General features: G+C 37.7%; 1 protein-coding gene across 1 annotated transcript in view; it reads left to right on the top strand.

Moving 5' to 3' along the window:
- The first annotated feature begins 907 nt into the window (after nucleotides 1–907).
- UNC13C (unc-13 homolog C) overlaps nucleotides 908–18631 on the top strand; it is a 584413-nt gene continuing 566689 nt past the window's right edge. Inside the window, exon 1 of the mRNA XM_026447030.2 lies at nucleotides 908–1395. The gene's annotated coding sequence lies outside the window, so the exon portion shown is untranslated. The remainder of the gene's footprint in view (nucleotides 1396–18631) is intronic.

Here is an 18631-nt window from a genome sequence, read left to right as displayed (position 1 = left end):
TCCATTTTCTAAAAAGCAAAGAAAAGTAAAATTTTAAGTAAGCAGTAGAGCAGATGTAGCTTAAAACCTCCAAATTATTCCAGGCCTCGAGCTGCTTTAAGGCTCTATTTTAAGATTCAGTACTTTTTTATTTGTTTCAACAGGAGGATTAGAGGATTGAAAATGCTTTATTGATGGAAAGTGGGAAGTGTTACTCCCCCCACCTCCTCTACTCGGCAAAACTAAAAGAGAAAGCAAGTCCATTCAGTTCCCAGCCAGATCTTTAACATGTTAACATCAAATGAAAAGACATTATTCCTAAGTGAGAAGAAAAAGCTTTGTATCACTATAAGTTACCCATCATTTCTGACTTTGATTTATGCATGTGTCATTAATTCAGATTGCTCAGGAATCACCTTCAAATGGTTTTCCACAAAAATAAGAGGAAAAACCAACTGGGATGGGATGTCAGTATCCCCTCTGTTTAAATAAGGGGTCCTGTTAGCTGCATTTGGTGGCTAAGAGGGAATGATACTGTGTGCGGTATACTTTCATAATTCCAAGTACAGCCAAGTACATCTAAAACAGTCATTGTTGAATGGCATGGGTAATTTAGGATTATTCACGCTATTCCACTAGCAGAATTGGCCATGACCGTCTCCTAGGTCATCATCCAGCGAGAAAGGAAAGATAGGCTGAGGAAGCTCTGGCATCCAGGCGTCTCCCAGCGATGAAACTGTGTCCCACACAGTTAGTTGTTAGTGCAGTGGTGAAGGCCACACCTGGCAGTGGTTACAGTACGTCTCCTGTGAGCAGGGGCTGTGGCTCACCCTCTCGGAGCTGCTCCGTGCAGCTACGGCGGCAGGAGAGGGAGCCCGGGCGCTCTTGGTGGAGGAGGCTGGGGATCGCAGCGTCGGTGCTGCAATTCAGAAAAGCCTCAGCCGCAGCCGGCGATGTGTGAAGTTCCCAGCACGCACTCAGCCCGGCTGCTCCTCACCCTCAATTGTTGATGAGCCTGGGCGCTCGTCAACACACGGGAGAGATCCCATTTTGCTTTCTGGGAGAAAGAGATGAGAAATGAGCTGCGGAAGGTATTTGGCAATGAGAAGACGGAAAGGCAGTTTCTTGCCAGCAGCTAAGTTGTAGAATTGCTTCGGAGGCTACCCAGGGAGCGCGATAGAATTGACAAGAAAAGAACAGACACCGTTGCAGACCAAGGCATGCCTGATTGCACGAGTCGGATCCCTGGGATGCAGCTTCCACTCCTGCTCTAACTATTTGTGACTGAATAAAGGAAACGAGACTAGAAACACAATCGCAAGTGGTGTTCCTAAAAGGAAAACACGTATACTCCAAAAGGAGGAGAGGAACAACCCAGCTGGCGTGCACATGTTTTTTTAAAGGAGAATCCCTCAGGTATGGTCTTTCCTCCGCTGCATGCACTGCTTCATCTGCATGCAATTTTGTGTCTGCATTTTCTTGTCCCTTCTTTTTGTTTGCACTTGGGAACCACAACCACGGGTTCTCTTAGCGTAGTAGATGCATTTGTAAAATCTCGGCTCTCCTGTTTTTATAATGTACATGATTCTATGGAGCATCATGACTTCTCAGTCATTGCTTTTTCAAAAAAAATTCAGAATGATAAATGATTGCTTAGTTTCCAGTCAACTTTCAGGAGAATATGTACATAGGCACAAATAGGGTTGAGACGTAAGCTGGGATATTCCATAATCTCTTGGAATTTTGAAAGAAAAAAAAAGAGCTCAACAGAGAACAAAAGTTGAGGGCTTCTAGGAAAGGGTTAAAAGCCAGGATGTCATAAAATAGTGTGTCACCCAAGTGTTTTCCCAGCTCAGCATCCAGTCTGAAGCAGATGAAGCTTTACCAATGATTTTTTATTTCTAGCTCTTCAACAGTTCTTCAAGAAGAAGATCCTGTAGATTTACTTTCAAGAGATGAATTGCTTAAATTGTGTGCTTGGTTCTGTTTTACAACTGTTCTATGGTGCTCAAGGAGGCAGTCTAAAAAAATCTCTTCGGTCCAACAGCATGAGTAAACCCTAACTTCTGCAATTACATCATTGATATACTTGTATCATCAAGATAAAGACAAATATACAACAGTAGTAATGTTGACTGTCTTTAGTACCTAGATGGAGATGATAAAACTTAAAAATCAATTTTCCTTGTAAGGCTTTTAAGCAGAAAAATGAAAGAGGTTTGGGGGTGAGTAATATGTATAAAGATTAGTTTTAAAATACTCTGCATTTCTTCAAGAAGCTAACATTGTAAGTTTATATAATTTTGAAATTAATAAAAAAACAATGCTTTTTAGAAAATTATCTTACCACCTTTTGCTCATCAATACTTTTCATCAAAGTGGGTTAAATTGTCAATAAATTAAATGTACATATGTTTATATTAAATGAAATCTTCTGGAGGGGAGAAATGAGAATGAGGAAGTACTACATTTTTGTATATATAAAATATTTAATAGATTTTTTAGTGTTAACACAGAGTTAATGTCAAAGCTCTAGGACCCTGGCTTTTAATTATTGTTGTTCCCACTTATGATTAAAAAGTTCAAATGTAATAGAGGTAAGTGGGCTTTAAATTGTCATTTATGCCTACTGTAAAGTAAATCACCACCCTGCTCTTTGAAAACTATAAACTTCATTTTTGCCAAATGGTAGCGATCTGGAGCACTTAGGCCGTAAACAAAATGAGAAAAATCATTTGTTTGAAAATTCCACACATTACTATAACAACAACAATGTCAAAATATGGTGAGTAAGAACAGGCAATTCTTGAGACAAAAGGAGTGATTTAGAAGATGAGCAAAGTATTAAGTTTATGTTTGTTAGCAGGGAGTGAAAAACATTCTGTGTTTCTTCTATGTTGACATCTTGTATAAAGAAGCTTATGATGTCTGTAGGTGAAACACTATAGCAGTAATCTTACTGAAACCATTAAATATTTTTTAAACTAATAAACTGATAAAACATCATCTAAAACAATATTTGAAACTCTAATTTACAAAGTTGTATTTTCAAACTATAAGGGAATTTTCTTGAGAAAGTAATTTCAGTAGAATTGCCAATGTTTTTTCAGTAGAATTTGAAGGTGGATAATAGGTATGGGTTTATTTCCTAGCATTCAATAATTTGTTGTTAGACTTCAATTAAAGATATCTGGAAACTCCTTCCAGAGATCATCACTATGTGCTAGGTAAATTCATGCCCAGGTGAAATATGAGGTAAACTGTTAGCGAGGCCTAGAGAAATCACTTTTCATGTGCTTGTTGTTAATAAAGTAAACTGTTTTCCTTTCCAGGCCATATAATAACTTGCTATGGTTGCTAGTCTTTAAATATGAAGCAATATAGTATGTGGTACACAGAACTCGTTGCTTAAAAGCCCATGGGGCATTGGAAACACATGATAATTGCAGTGATTCCCCTTTTAAAGACAAAACACACCAAATGTATGTTGGGGCTGAGGTGGGATTGGGAGGAAGGTCAGTGCAGAAGAGAATGTACCTCATTGTCTTTGCCGATTCAGGGCAAACCTCTGTTTTTTAATGTCAGATACTTTTGGTATGATGATATCTTTTCCCCAATTCTCTAGGCACTTTCATTTCTGTTAACCTTTTCAGCTAATGCAATGCATAAACCCTGCCATAACTTCTCTGAAGTATTATGCCACCTGTATACTGTCTTCCAGTTTCAACATACATATTTCTGTTATTCATTCTTTCCATCCCACAGTCTTTACTACAGAAGGGCATTCTCTAGAATTTTTGAAGACATTAGAATCACTTTGTCACCCAAGAAAAATAATCCTGCTTTTCAGCTAGATATTTTCAGAGTTTTAAATACATGCCAAGTTTGTTTCTGAAATACACTTTTACAGTTAGAAAGCCACTTTCTAAATAGGTCATAGTTTGTACCTAATATCCATTCATTTGGCAATATGCATTTAGAATAACTGTAGCAAAAAATTGCAAATTCAAGGTATTAAATTTGTATTTCTGTTGTTATTACAAATCCTTTCTGGATCTTAAGTTGTCTGTGGTTGGATCACTAGGCTCCAACTTTCTTCTAGCTTAAAAAAAAAGGATTTATTAATAGCCCTCTCAATCTGTAGTTTTTGAGCATGCAAAAGACTGGTCACCAGTTCTATAAGCTCTACAGAGATAATGGATGCCACGGCAGTGTTTGTTTCACTCATCGTCTTTTAAGGCATAGGAAGGGAGACAGGAATAAATATTCTAACCTCTAGGTCAAAAGTCCTCCAAAGGAGAAGTAGACAAGAAGACACACTGAATTGTTTCTCCATCTCTTGTCAAAATGGTTGCGATGCAGTAGGCATAAATATTTTCCATCTCTTTATATCCTAGTTATATTGTATATTTTAGCCTCAGCATAGAGAAATTAATTATAATCTTGATATGGAAGAGAGTTTTATATTACTCTTCCTATATAAAGAGTTAAGAAAATATTTTGTAGAAATAAATGCTAGATAGAAAGATAGGAACTCGACATTATAAATTGTACTCAGAGATTTCGAAGTATTTGTAAAAAGTAATTATAAAAGATGGACTTCCCTTTCAAATATTTTCTTTTCTCCCTACATTTTCACAATTCCATCTTCAGCCTGTCTTTTGCTCCCAACAACCACTTTTTGTTGGCCCAAATCCTGTGTTCAGGATAAAACATACTTTGTTTCTGAGCCTCCTGGTTCTTGAGAATCTGGGTGCAATATATTTTTTTGATGGGGAAAAAGTGTTTTGCATGAAAATATTTTGCTTCATGTGTTTTATAAGTTGAAATTATTTACTCTAGAAGTAGCTTCTCCAAGCATGCAAAATATGAAAGAAAAAGAGCAGTGATTGGATAGAGTGGGTGGCTATTTCTATTTTATCGGTGGGAAGAACTAATGGCTTAGGCACATTCCCTGAGGCACATTTCTGAGAGGAGGCACTGTTGATATGGTCCCAGAATAACTGGAGGAAGAAAGGTTGTGTTTTGAATCATGTCGTTGTTAAGTGGCACACAACTGAAAAAGTCTAAATAGTTGCTTTGTTTATTAATGAGAAATCTTAAGTAAAAATTACCGTGAGATAAAGCTAGAGAATGAATGACACATTCCAACAAGAGTCCAGTGTTTTTTCCTATCTCAAAGAAGATACTGTAATTAATCAAATCCTAGCTCAGTCACCAATTGACTGGGTAAACTTAGGCCATCATTTTCTTTGTAAGCCTTGGTTGTCTGTTAGACTGGTTAGATGTTCATGGAGATCCCCTTTAGTTCCCCGACTCAGAGATTCTACAGAAACTGCATGGTGCAGACTTTGTAGGCTTGACTCCATTTGAGATGTAGCTACAGAATTACTTGACTCTGACTTGCTTCTCCTGAGAGGCTAGAGGTTTGGTAAATAGCATTTGCCTACATGATAAACTGAAGAAACAGTGTTCATGGTTTTGGAATTGAGTAAGAAATTTGTCAATTTGTTTTCCTTCAGACAACTAAGCAGAAGTATTGGCTTAATTATAATCCATGGAACTACATGTTTTGTATAAGGCTTTTTACTGTGACTCATAAAATATTTGCTGTAGCTGTGATAGATGTTGAATACTGCTACTTCGTTAACAAGAAACAAATAGCATTAGGATACTTAGCTGCTAACTTTTTAAGAGTCATTTATGGAACAATGCTTTTAAAAGTAAAGTATATGTACCTACTCTACTTAGTTACTGGAATAGATTGACTCTCTCCAGTGTCTTCCTCTCTGAATTGGCACACCGGATGAGAATATGTTAGACAAAGGAGGGCTGTAGGGAGCTCTCATGGCTGAAGGGGAAATTTAACTATGAAGCTTCTCAAACCTAAGGAAAATTTGTATTTCCTTTTCATTTTCAAAGAGGGTTGATTGGTAGGAGGCAAAATACATGGATAACTTCATATATGTAAAAGTTAATATTTGATTCTTCTTAGAAAATAATCCCTAAAATTAGAAGATTTTGCTTCATTACACAAAAAGTTGCCACAATATTATTGGTGAGTGGTTGAAGAGCATATTTTTAAAAATAATAAATGCAATGCTTGATAAATAAATACAGCAAAGTAAAAAAAAAAAAATGCCTCCCATATTTGCTTTCATTCTCCATTTAGCCTTGAGTGGGAACATTCCTGATCCTCTCTTTCTACTTCTTGTCTTGGTGACCTGAATTTCTTCAGTGGCCTCTATTACCTCTTTGACAAGATTTCCACTAACTTGTCTCAAAAGTCAAGAAATTCAGCTCTGGGTCTCTTAAGCAGCTCCTCTTCCTGATTGCTTCAGTTTCTCAGACCCAACTCTCAAATCATCCTCACTGCCTTATCCTCTCTCATGGCTCATATTCAATTACTCTTGTTTTCTCTTTAACACATGGTCTCCAACCATGTCTTCTGTTATCTTCCTATTAACACCACCCTAGTTCAAGTTCTTATAACTTTATGCCTAGAATACAGCTTGAATCTTCCAATTGTTTTGTCTGTATGATCCTTTTCTCTAAGCATCTGTTCTGCATACTACTGCCAGATTCATTGTCCTAAAAATGCTTTGAATGTGACATATGTCACTCCCTGGTCAAAAATTTTCAAGGACACTATATTGTTTATAAACTAAAGCCTTAAATACTTAGTATGGCATAATATATTTTACAACCAGATCTGACTGCCTTTCCAGCTTTATCTCTTTTTCTATTTCCTTATCCAATCTCTGACCCAATTAAACAGATTATGCAGTTTCCAGATACTGACATTTTATACAATTCCACAGTAGTAAATGATTTGTCTGATTAATTTATTAATGCATCATATACTCTCTTATGAGATTTCTTCTTTGGTCTTGGATTACAGTTAAAACCTATATTTTTGCATGTTACTTTCTAAAAGCCTTAGCTAGAGAATACATCCCTTAAGTACAGTGTTTGTGCAAACTTTGGCAAGTTACTTAAAATTTCTGCGTCTGAATTCTCAACTAGAAAATAATGACACTATAAAGACCATTGCTTCACAGAGTTTACAGGAGGATTAAGTTAAATAACATAAAGGAACTCCTCAGTGAACACTGGCTGTAAATTTGTCATTATCTGTGTATTGAAGATAAATGCTCAGTAAATATTTGCTCTTATATTTGAAGTGTATATGTTATTAGACAAAAAAACTGGTAAGGGAAGAAGAGTATGGTATGCAAAGTTGGAAATAACAAGAAAAATAACTCAAGTCAGAAGGAAACTGAAACCTCTGCTGTGTCCTAAAATGGTAATGACTTTATCAGCACATTTATGGCAAATTGGGGTTCTTTGGACAGCTATTTCTGATTAAATCAGTCACTCCAAGATTCTAATATAGGCTTATATGCATTTTCCATAGTGTTATGGCAGCAAATCTTATTGACTTTCTTTTTTTTATTCTTTATTTCTTCTAAAAAAAAAAAAAAAACACACACACGGGAATACATGTGCAGAACGTGCAGGTTTGTTACATAGGTATACATGTGCATGGTGGTTTGCTGCACCTACTGACCCGTCCTCTAAGTTCCCTCCCGTCAATCCCCACCTGCCAACAGGCCCTGGTGTGTGTTGTTCCCGTCTGTGTCCGTGTGTTCTCAATGTTCATCTCCCACTTATGAGTGAGAACATGTGGTGTTTGGTTTTCTGTTCATGTGTTAGTTTGCTGAGAATGATGGTTTCCAGCTTCATCCATGTCCCTACAAAGTACATGAACTCATACTTTTTTATGGCTGCCTAGTATTCCATGGTGTATATGTGCCACATTTATCCAGTCTATCATTGATGGGGATTTGGGTTGGGTCCATGTCTTTGCTATTGTAAATAGTGCTGCACTAAACATATGTGTGTGCATGTGTCTTTATAGTAGAATGATTTCTATTCCTTTGATATATACCCAGTAATTGGATTGCTGAATCAAATGGTATTTCTGGCTCCAGATCCTTGAGTAATCGCCACATTGTTTTCCACAATGGTTGAACTAATTTACCTTCCCACCAATAGTGTAAAAGCGTTCCTGTTTTTTCACAGCCTCACAAGCATCTATTGTTTCCTGACTTTTTAATAATCACCATTCTGGCTGGCATGAGATGGTATCTCATAGTGGTTTTGATTTGCGTTTCTCTGATGATCAGTGATGTTGAGATTTCTTTCACATGATTGTTGGCTGCGTAAATGTCTTCTTTTGAGAAGTGTCTGTTCATATTCTTTGCCCACTTTTTGATGAGGTCTTTTGTCTTTTTCTTGACTTTCTATAGTACAGCTGATGTGGGTTTCATGAAGTGTCTACCATTGTAAAATGCTCCTGGGAACAAGAAGAGAGACTAGAGTCTGACCAGCAATGCTGATTTATTCTTACTCTTCAAGCTCCTGACTTCAGTAGTAATTGTGGTGAACACGAATGTCAGGATCTAGTGTCCATGTAGTCATGAACACGACCACTGAAAGGCAGAAGAGGTATAGCTATGAGAGCCATGGAAGACGGATTTTTATTAGTAGGGGAGCTGCCTACCCGAAGTCATAACCATGTCACATTACAGGTCAATGTCAACTTACTATGGCATTTGTCTTCCTCTTATTGATCAGGGGGTTCTGAGACTACTACTTTCGTCTGCTTGGTTTTTGTAGTAATAATATTTTCCTCACTGGATCTATATCCCATATCCTTCCTCTTGTCCTTTGGTCTAAATCTTCCCATTTTGACTCCAGCTGATAATCTCAACTTTCATTTGCCTCCCTCCTGAGCACATTTAACATGTTTATGTTGTTTTCTCTACTACTGTGGGTCCTGCTTGATGGCATCTAGCTCCCAATGGATTTTTTAATAGCCACGATTATGGAAAGAAATCCAGGGAGCAACCCCCAATGATCTATTTTTTTTTTTTTTTTTTTTTTTTGAGACGGAGTCTCGCTCTGTCGCCCGGGCTGGAGTGCAGTGGCCGGATCTCAGCTCACTGCAAGCTCTGCCTCCCGGGTTTAGGCCATTCTCCTGCCTCAGCCTCCCAAGGAGCTGGGACTACAGGCGCCAGCCACCTCGCCCGGCTAGCTTTTTTGTATTTTTTAGTAGAGACGGGGTTTCACCGTATTAGCCAGGATGGTCTCGAACTCCTGACCTCGTGATCCGCCCGTCTCGGCCTCCCAAAGTGCTGGGATTACAGGCTTGAGCCACCGCACCCGGCCAATGATCTCTTTTTTAAGTTTTCTTGAGGAAATTCTTAGAGCATCTATCTATTTCAAGATAGGAGGCAGTATGCCTCATTATAGACAAGTACACTCACCTGTGATATTTTATGTTGGAAGAAAATGTTTCAAAGAGTGAACAAAAAGTCTAAGCAAAATGTGTCTTGAAGTCTTTCTTTAAACTTGGAAGGGGGAAGGAATGCCAATTAGGAGAGACAAAATGTGGGGTCAACTCTAGCATCTGTTGAGAGACAACTTGAGCCTAGCTTTGTAAGTTTTCCTTTTGTTTCTAGATTTCATATTACCTTTCGCTTAAGACACTTGACACTATAAGCCTTGATGAATTTCTCTTAGAGTTGATTCCACTTCTCTGTAACTCAGGCCCTACCGGCAAGATATTATTTGTTGATTGTTGTTTTAGGAATATGCAGAATCCTTCTATGGGAATGAATAAGACATTTCTTAGAATTCTGAAAATTTGATAAGTACACCAGATATGAAAAAAATTCCAAATTTAATTAAGATTATAAAACACTAGATATGTTTTTAAAAAATTATACAGCACCAAGAAAATACTTATTAAAGTAGTTACAGTTTCTGAATGTCTGTTTTTCAATTGCTTCTCAGTTCAGTCACATATTGTCTCCCTTTTCATTGTGAACTTAATCTCTTAGTTATCTAAAACTCTTAGAGGACAGATAATTTACTGTACTACTTAACATCTGATGAAAATGGGCCAAAAAGCAAAGCCTGTTCATATGTTAATGCAAATAAATTTGTTACTATATGTCTGTGAAAGTGAGTGATAAAACCAACCAATCTCAACTGTAGTGGAGCAACACTCTGAAATCCTATTTATCTGGAATTCAAACATTAATGAACAATTAACTAATTTATGATAATAGCTTTAGAAGAAGGATAAATATAATAGATATTTACAGGTGAGGATACTACTTACAGATTGGCTTATCTTTTGTCTGCAATATTGCACAATAATGATATACATTATGATGACATGAAAGATTCTTAAGATTTCTCTTTAGTGCTTCCTATAATATAAAATATTAAACTATGTTTAACATAATAGGTCTTCGTTTCATTTCCTAATTATTTGAAATTGATAAACAGATATTTTAGATAAATAGGCATTTCCTAGTTGGTTAAATCATACATTGTTAGGGATGAGGAATGGCTGTCTGGGTAATTCAAATTTTATTTTATTTGGCTTGGAAGGTAGTAGAAATCACTGGGAAAGTAAGTTAACCTCCTATATGGATTATTTGCCTTGGGAGAAATAGACCTGGATCCTAACACATAATCTTGCCAGAGGAAAACAATTGGTTTTAAAGAGGAATAGAAAAAAGATTGCAGTTACACAGAATCGATCACTTCCTCCAGAATAGCAATTCAAAGCCAGCATCCTACAGAAGGGAAAGTAGAACATCAGTTCTAAACGTGAAAGACGGGCTCCTTTTTTTTGGTTTTTAATATTCTTGAGTACTAGCAGGATTATCTTAGTTACCTTTTGCTTACAGTACTCCTGCAATTCGTTTGCATGTCCTGAGGACTTGGCAATGGGCTCTGGAAGAAGACGGGGCAGGACTGTCATGGACAATAGCAGATAGCCATCCTTGGGTTTGAAACATGCCCACAGAATTCAGTGTAGTAATCTCAGTGCACTGATGTGACTGTGTTTACATTTTCTGTTCTTGCTGTGTGCCTTAGGCTATCTGAAGGATGTCTCTGTTCTTTCCTGATTGAGAGATATATTTCCTGTCTCTAGTTGCTACTTTTGCCCTAATTAAACTATCTATAAAACATTTGGCATCTAGGGGGTTTCCTCTGGGTTAATTACAGAACTGTGAGCAGCTTTTGCAGGATAAATGAAGTTCAGTTTCAGACCAAATGTGTTTGTGTGAGTTTAACGTGTGGTTATCTGTGCAGAGGCCTAAAGGCTTGGCTTTCCCAATACTTCTCTCCTTCACCATCCAGTCTGGTCTGAATTTCTAGTGCCTATATCTGCCTTCTCTTCTATTTTCACTAGACTGTGAGTTCCTTGAGGGCAAGTCTTATGCTGCTGTTCTCTTCACTGCAAAACTAGTAGAATGCTTACCTATATTAGGTATGGGAGGAGGAGGAGGGAAGGAAGAAACCTCGGTGAATTAAAATGGTTCTGATGGGATACAATACAGCAGTTTCCTGTGTTTGACATTATTAATACAAAAAATAGTTCCTACAATAATTTTTCTTGATATTTTAAAGAAGAGGGGATGATATGTATTATTATTGGTCAGAGAGAATATTCTAGACAAAATGTTTATGGGGAGCCCAGGAGGCTGTTTTTGTTATTTAAGATGCCTTTGGGTACTTAGCTAGGTTGCACAGAAGAAATGTGAAGATGAATCAAAAAGGACCTGCCGTCACAAGCTCTTGCATCTTTTGGGGGAAGGAAATATGAATGTAGAATTATAAGATTTAGTATTGCAACAGGAATGGTCTGCTAGGGAGGATTTGAAAGTACATTCTTTCCAAGCAGAGAGGTAAAGAGGTATCTTGGGTTGGAACGGAGAAAAGTATGGTAAGGAGCAGGGCTATTGTTGGGTCTGAATTTCATGAAGTAGACATCAAAGAGTCACTTCTTGCTGCAAACAAAATATTTGTTGGTATCTCCATATTGTCAGTATTTTTAAAGCTTTTGAATTTAAATCGAGGTTTCTAGGTAGCTAGATTTCCCCTTGAATATATCTTTCACTTCTTCATCATCATCAGTAACCTACTCTGTGTTGACTACCATGCAGGTAGTGGGCTCATAAAAATTCTTTTTAATAGATGCCATGCTTGGTGTGAGTAAAACCGTACAGAGGAAATTGAGCTGTCTCTCTAATGTCAGCATATGGTTCAATATTTTTGAATTTGTTAAATAGATACCTCCCCTCCAAATTGTGATCAGAATATTTCTCATCTAGACACAGTGTCTCAATTGCATTTATCAATGAAGGCAAGGTTATGTAACCTCAATTACAGTCCTGGAAAGCTGTCAACAAAATCTGATTAACAAGCACTGATTAATTGTTAAAAACAAAAAAACAAAAAAAAGACAAAAAAAAAATGTAGGCAATGTTTCTTGGCTTCTGCCTGAAATAATAGCCTGATAGGAAATTCATGGATTAAAAAAAAAAAGAATAAATATTAGTCCAAACAGTTTCTAAAGATACCACAACAGGGCAGTGGCCTTAAATTAAAACTGTAACTCCTCATGTTTTATCTATTTTACCATTAAATCTATTTCTTCTTTGGCAAATGTAGGACATTTCTGTTTTGTTTATTATGCCACGTAAAACATGTTTTCTTTTTTTTACTCTCAGATATACAAATAGTCAAATAGAATAATATCTGCAAATTAACCATAATGTTAAATTCTCTAGGGAAGGAACTTTTTGTTTTCAGGAAAATTGCGCTAAATGCTTTTGTAAAGCAGTAGTCATCATTGATTTACCTGTCTTTGAAAGTATGGACTTATTTATACTAATATATAATTGCACTTTTCTTGAAGACAGCAGCCAGCATGGCTACTCTGATAGCTGCTTTAAAAAGGGGCTAATCCTGAGTGCTGACGGGTAGACTGCAATGGTTCTGCATCTCAGAGTTTGGAGGTCTCTGACACTGTCACGATAAGGAGATCAGAGGAAAAAAAATGGGTGAAGAGTTTAACACGGTTCAGTATTTATGTTTCTTCCTGTGACCCTGTCCATTATTCCTAAGCAAGTTAAAGGACAAGGCTTACTTACTTGAGGCAAAACTCATGAAGGCAGAGCAGGTCAGCTTGTCCAAAAGGTAACTAGGCCATGATAACTAGGAGTTTCTCTGCTGAATCTTAGGTAAACTTGCCTTCTCTTAGGTAGACTTGCCTTCTTTCTTAGGTAGACTTGCCTCTTCTCTATTAGGTAGACTTGCCTTCTCTCTCTCTTTTTTTTTTTTTTTTTTTTTGACACGGAGTCTCGCTCTGTCGCCCAGGCTGGAGTGCAGTGGCCGGATCTCAGCTCACTGCAAGCTCTGCCTCCCGGGTTCACCATTCTCCTGCCTCAGCCTCCCAAGTAGCTGGGACTACAGGTGCCCGCCACCACACCCTGCTAATTTTTTGTATTTTTTAGCAGAGACGGGGTTTCACTGTGTTAGCTAGGATGGTCTCGATCTCCTGATCTCGTGATCCGCCTGCCTCGGCCTCCCAAAGTGCTGGGAATACAGGCATGAGCCACCGCACCCAGCCTGCCTTCTCTCTTAAAGAGAGATAAGTATGTTTAGCCTATTAACACATACTCTCTTAAAGACTCTCTTAAAGAGAGTATGTTTTAATAGGGAAAAGGACTTTAAAAAATATCTACCTCTTTTTGTCCCATTCTCTTACTTATTCAGTACTCTTTGAATTATCCCAAACATGCAGATAATTATTCCACAAATCAATGGGGTTGTCTATGAAAAACAGATTATGAGTGAAAAATGAATACAGAATTATAAAGCTTTCGAAAAACCCAGGAAAAGATTAGGAAGATTAAATGCAGAGCAAGAATTGAAGGGGCTCTTCTGTCTTGCCCTCTACTGACAAAGAAAGTGGTGATGCAACTCTAGCTTCAAGTGATCTATTTGTATCTGTACATGAAGGACATATTGGAGTTACACTGAAGTGCTGTATAATAAAATTTTTAAATTTTTGTGTTTTTGCTTCTATTTTTCAGTAGTGATATCATATTATACAGATAATCTGAAAAATATAGAATGTACATAATTATATCAGGGAAAACATAATTTGAATTTAAACTGTCTGCTTATCCATTTAATTTTAGCATTGAATATACAAAATATAGACACGTCTTTCCTACCTCAAATCCCCTTCCAAAAACTAAAATATTTTCTTTATACTTTCACTTTTGTAGTTTAAGTGGATTCAAGTTGCCCCACTAGTAAAGCTTGAACATCTAGAGCAGTGGCCCCCAACCTTTTTGGCACCAGGGACTGGTTTCATGGAAGACATTTTTTCCACAGACCGGGGATGGAGGATGATTTCAGGATGATTCAAGTGCATTACATTTACTGTGTACTTTATTTTTATTATTACTTCATGGTAATATATAATGAAATAATTATACAACTCACCATAACATAGAATCAGTGGGAGGCCTGAGCTTGTTAGGGTTCCATCTGGGGCTGATGGGAGGCCGTGGGAGATAAAAGGCAGTAGATTCTCATAAGGCGCATGCAACCTAGATCGCAGTTCACAATAGGGGTTCGCACTCCTACGAGACTCTGATGCCGCTGCAGCTGATGTGTCAGGAGGCAGAGCTCAGGCAGCAATGTGAGTAATGTAAATACAGATGCCGCTTCGCTCACTCACCTGTTGCTCACCTCCTGTTGTGCTACCTGGTTCCTAACAGGCCACAGACCAGTATTGGTGCATGGCCCAGGGATGGGTACCGCTGCTCTAGAGAATAGAAAATAGCATAAAGGGAAATCAGTGTATTAAGAGATGTACAATAATTTTGCTTATTTGGCAAGACTCGGAAAACAAATCAACATATCATTATCCTTCTCCCTTTCAGCATGCCAATACTTTGTTACTCTCAAATTCTTCCAACTCTTCAGAAAAGTATGTAAATCAATTATTATTATAACTTATCTTGTCATCAAACTATTTCTCGAAAGTTGTAGTAGGTCAGGTAAGACCTGAGTCTACTGGGAACTTGAGGCAGAGAAAAGAAGCATTAGGTAGCACAGAAGAAGTGAACAGAGGAGACAAGAATTTTGTAAACAAAATTTATTTCACAAACCTTGTATTTTCAAGGCTAGGCATTTCTGTACTGCTTAACTCCAAGGTTCACACCAACTGAATGAGAGTTCTATTAAATGCTAGTAAACCTCTCATTTAGGATGGAGTTCCATAGTCGAAACACAGCTGGGAAATGGAGAATCTGTCAGGGAGACACAATTTATAATGAGGATCCATCAAGAATGATTTAAGTTCTGTACAATACGTCAACACAGAGCCTTTTCAGGAGAATATATAGAATGTTTATATTCTGTATATTCAATGCTAAAATTAAATGGATAAGCAGACAGTTTAAATTCAAATTATGTTTTCCCTGATATAATTATGTACATTCTATATTTTTCAGATGATCTATATAATATAATGATATCAGGTTAAGGCTTTGGAGCTTCATGGTCTGTCTTCAGATGTAGGTACTACCAGTTTTAGAATTTGTTGTGTTGGGAAATGTGCGTAATTGTGCTAGACCACAGTTTTCTATTCTCAACAACAGGAATAAGTATAGTACATTTTGTAGAGGATTGTTGCATAATGAAGATGAATTTTTAAGTACTAAGCATAGTGCTTGGAAAAGAGCAAGCAAATATTAAACAGCAATAACTGTTATTATCCTTTGTTTCCCATTATCTGTCTTGATACCTATAATACACTGTGAAAATACGTTCATATTTTATAGATCTGAAGTCTCATGACCTGAAGGCAAAACTAGGGCATATTCAGAAACAGAATGAAAAAAAACTGTGAACTGGTATATGTGCCAATCCAAGAACCAAGATTCCCTTCAGTTGAGGACCATTCCTAGAGGTTGATTCAGGGGAATGAGCCCTTTGGTCCTGAAGGCGTCACACTCTGGCATCCACTTGTCCACCCTGTGTGCCATTCAAATCTACTTGCTTCATGTGGCAAGTTAACAACATCTGAAGATGGCTTCTCTAAGAATCTGGCTGGTCTCTTTTCCTGGGGAAACTTACATAAAGGTTATGGAAATTAACCAGAGTCCCTGTAATTGCAGCTTGTCTCAAGGTCACAGCTCATCATCTCCCTCCTGCACCTCTCATTTTAGGATGCTCTGGTACCTATGCCTAGCACCTCTGCTGATCTAGTTGGCTTATTTGATGGGGGTAATCCAAATTCTTGTCCCTAAAGTGTCTGGACCTTTGGTCATCTTGCCATCTTGTTCATTTACAATCAAATTGGACCAGGGTTATGAAGCATTTCCTCAGTGGCTTATCTGGGTGCAATGTATTTCTCCTTGTCCCTATCATGTAATTTCAGCCCTACATTCTTTTCAGGGTCAGAGTCAATTCCTCCTGCCAAGTCTAAAGTGGCCAGGTGCAACCATATGTTAAAAGCCATACAATTTTTCCACTGTGTCTCCTGATAGAAGCCGACCCCCTCTGGTAACTAGGTCCTATGTAATGACAGAGAACAAAGTTGTAGAGATGGGGTGTACAAATACTCCAGTGGAACACTGAGAGTGGTAATAAGTAGGGCCATGCCTACTTCCATTCCTTGGTTCCCAGACTCACCTATTTTATCTACTGAGGGCACAGTACCATGTGATAGTCATGAATTTAGGGTATATACTGCATTCTGAATTATGAGACCTCTTCCTATTAGGGTATCATTTATAACTTGGTACTTGAAATATGCCTTAGAAGGGTATGTGTGAATATGTATACACACACACATACACACACACATACATATATATGTGTATGTATATACATGTGTGTATATATGTACATATTCACATTTACTGTACACGTATATATGTACATATATACACATGTATTATATGTGTGTATATACAATATATGTGTATGTGTATATACATATATATATAAGCAGATTGGAATCTCCTGGGCTTTGTTGTGATAGGAGTACTAGAAGGGTATACAAGGTTAAATTGTAAATGGTGTATACTCTTTTGGGTCCAATACTGCATCTCCAGTAAGATGAAGTAGACCCCTTGGTCTAAAATTATGTGGGTGGGAAAGGTGAACATATCAAAAATTGTCTTGATTCCAATTAAAATAAAGCATTGCTCTTTCTAGAGCAGAAAAAGTCCAACGTGATCAATCGTTACCAAGTGGCTGGCCCATCTTCTTGAAAGCTGTTATATCAGGTGTTCAACCTTTGTCTCAGCTGCTGGCAGGTTGGATATTTGGCGGCAGCAGCACCTAGATCAGACTTGGTGAATCTTACTGGGAAGGCTGTCCTCAACCTTCTAATCATCCATTATTTCTTTCACTTGTATAAATTAAACAATATCTGTGGAGCAGTGTGCATCTGCTTGCCTCTAGGAACTGTATTCTATTAGCCATCTTCATAGCTCTAAGTTAGGTCTCCATGGCTGCCACTCCAATGTTGAGACTTATTATGGTAATTGCACCCACATTGTTTCTGATAGTTAAACTCTACTACCTAACCTCAACTGCTTTTGGGATCCTATTATTGCCATTATTATCAGAGCCTAGTTCTGTAACATCCCTGACATATAGATGATAGGTATCACTGAGATACTCAATGATGCTGCTGAGAATCTCACAATCACCTTACTTTTCTTACTGGTGAATGGTGTGTACTCCCATGGAATATTCTTGGCTGACAGGTTTTCTGGCAGTATATAGTATATTCACTCAAGTACATCTACTTTTCTGAGACTTATTATCCCTTTCTCTTCTGTTTTCAATACTATTTCTTAGTGCAGACCATAAATTTTCAACCTTTTAAGAATTACTCTAGTTTTGTGTTAACATGCCTCCTATAGGTCTTTGCCAGGTGTTAAATTTAATATCACTAGAGAAGGAATGTATCCCATAATGATACATTCTCCTCTGTTTAAGTTTGTATACCTCTCCATTGATCTAGCACTGACAGAATCCAGTCCATAGGTGCTCTCCCAGTTCCTACTTGTGCATACATATTGGTGAGGTCTTACAGCTTCTTCAATATATAGTCTCTTTCCTCCTTTAACAGACCCTGCCATTTCTCAGCTGGAGAATGCTATGACTTTACTCTAGTTGTTGGGGAGGTCCAGGAGGTTGTTTGTGGTAGATCTTCATGGTGGATGCAAAGATTTTTGTACAAGTAAGAAGCCTCCATATTGTCTTCAAGCAAGGATGAAGTGCTAGCCCCAAGAAGAAGGAGAGAGCTACTTTTGCAATCTTAGAGGATTCAGGAGAATCTAGGGCTCCAAGGCTTTCAGGTGAATTAACCCAAATGTCCCATCCCATGACTCATAGTCCTATTTTTCCCAATTAAGGCCTTGGTCTTGGCAAATCCAACCTGCCCAAGCTGAGAATTCAACCTTCTCTGGAGATTTATAACTCTTATGATTAATTCCTGGACCTGATGCTCAGCTTTTTCTTAATCTGCAGCAAGAGGGAAGAATTTATTTATATGGTGACATTGGAGGTCTGCTGTCTTTCAATTTAGCTTTACATTAGTAATTAATCACTCTTAACTTTTGTTGTCTTTCTATACTGCATAAAGAGGCCCTAGCAACAGTTACTGTATTCCACAGTATGAATCACTTCTTCCCATGAACCTCTCAAATACCTGAGATACAGTATATATGCACTAATTCATTCC

Source organism: Piliocolobus tephrosceles, chromosome 6, assembly GCF_002776525.5.
Source record: "Piliocolobus tephrosceles isolate RC106 chromosome 6, ASM277652v3, whole genome shotgun sequence".
Taxonomy (NCBI): Eukaryota; Metazoa; Chordata; class Mammalia; order Primates; family Cercopithecidae; genus Piliocolobus; species Piliocolobus tephrosceles.
This window is presented reverse-complemented; position numbering and strand designations above follow the sequence as displayed.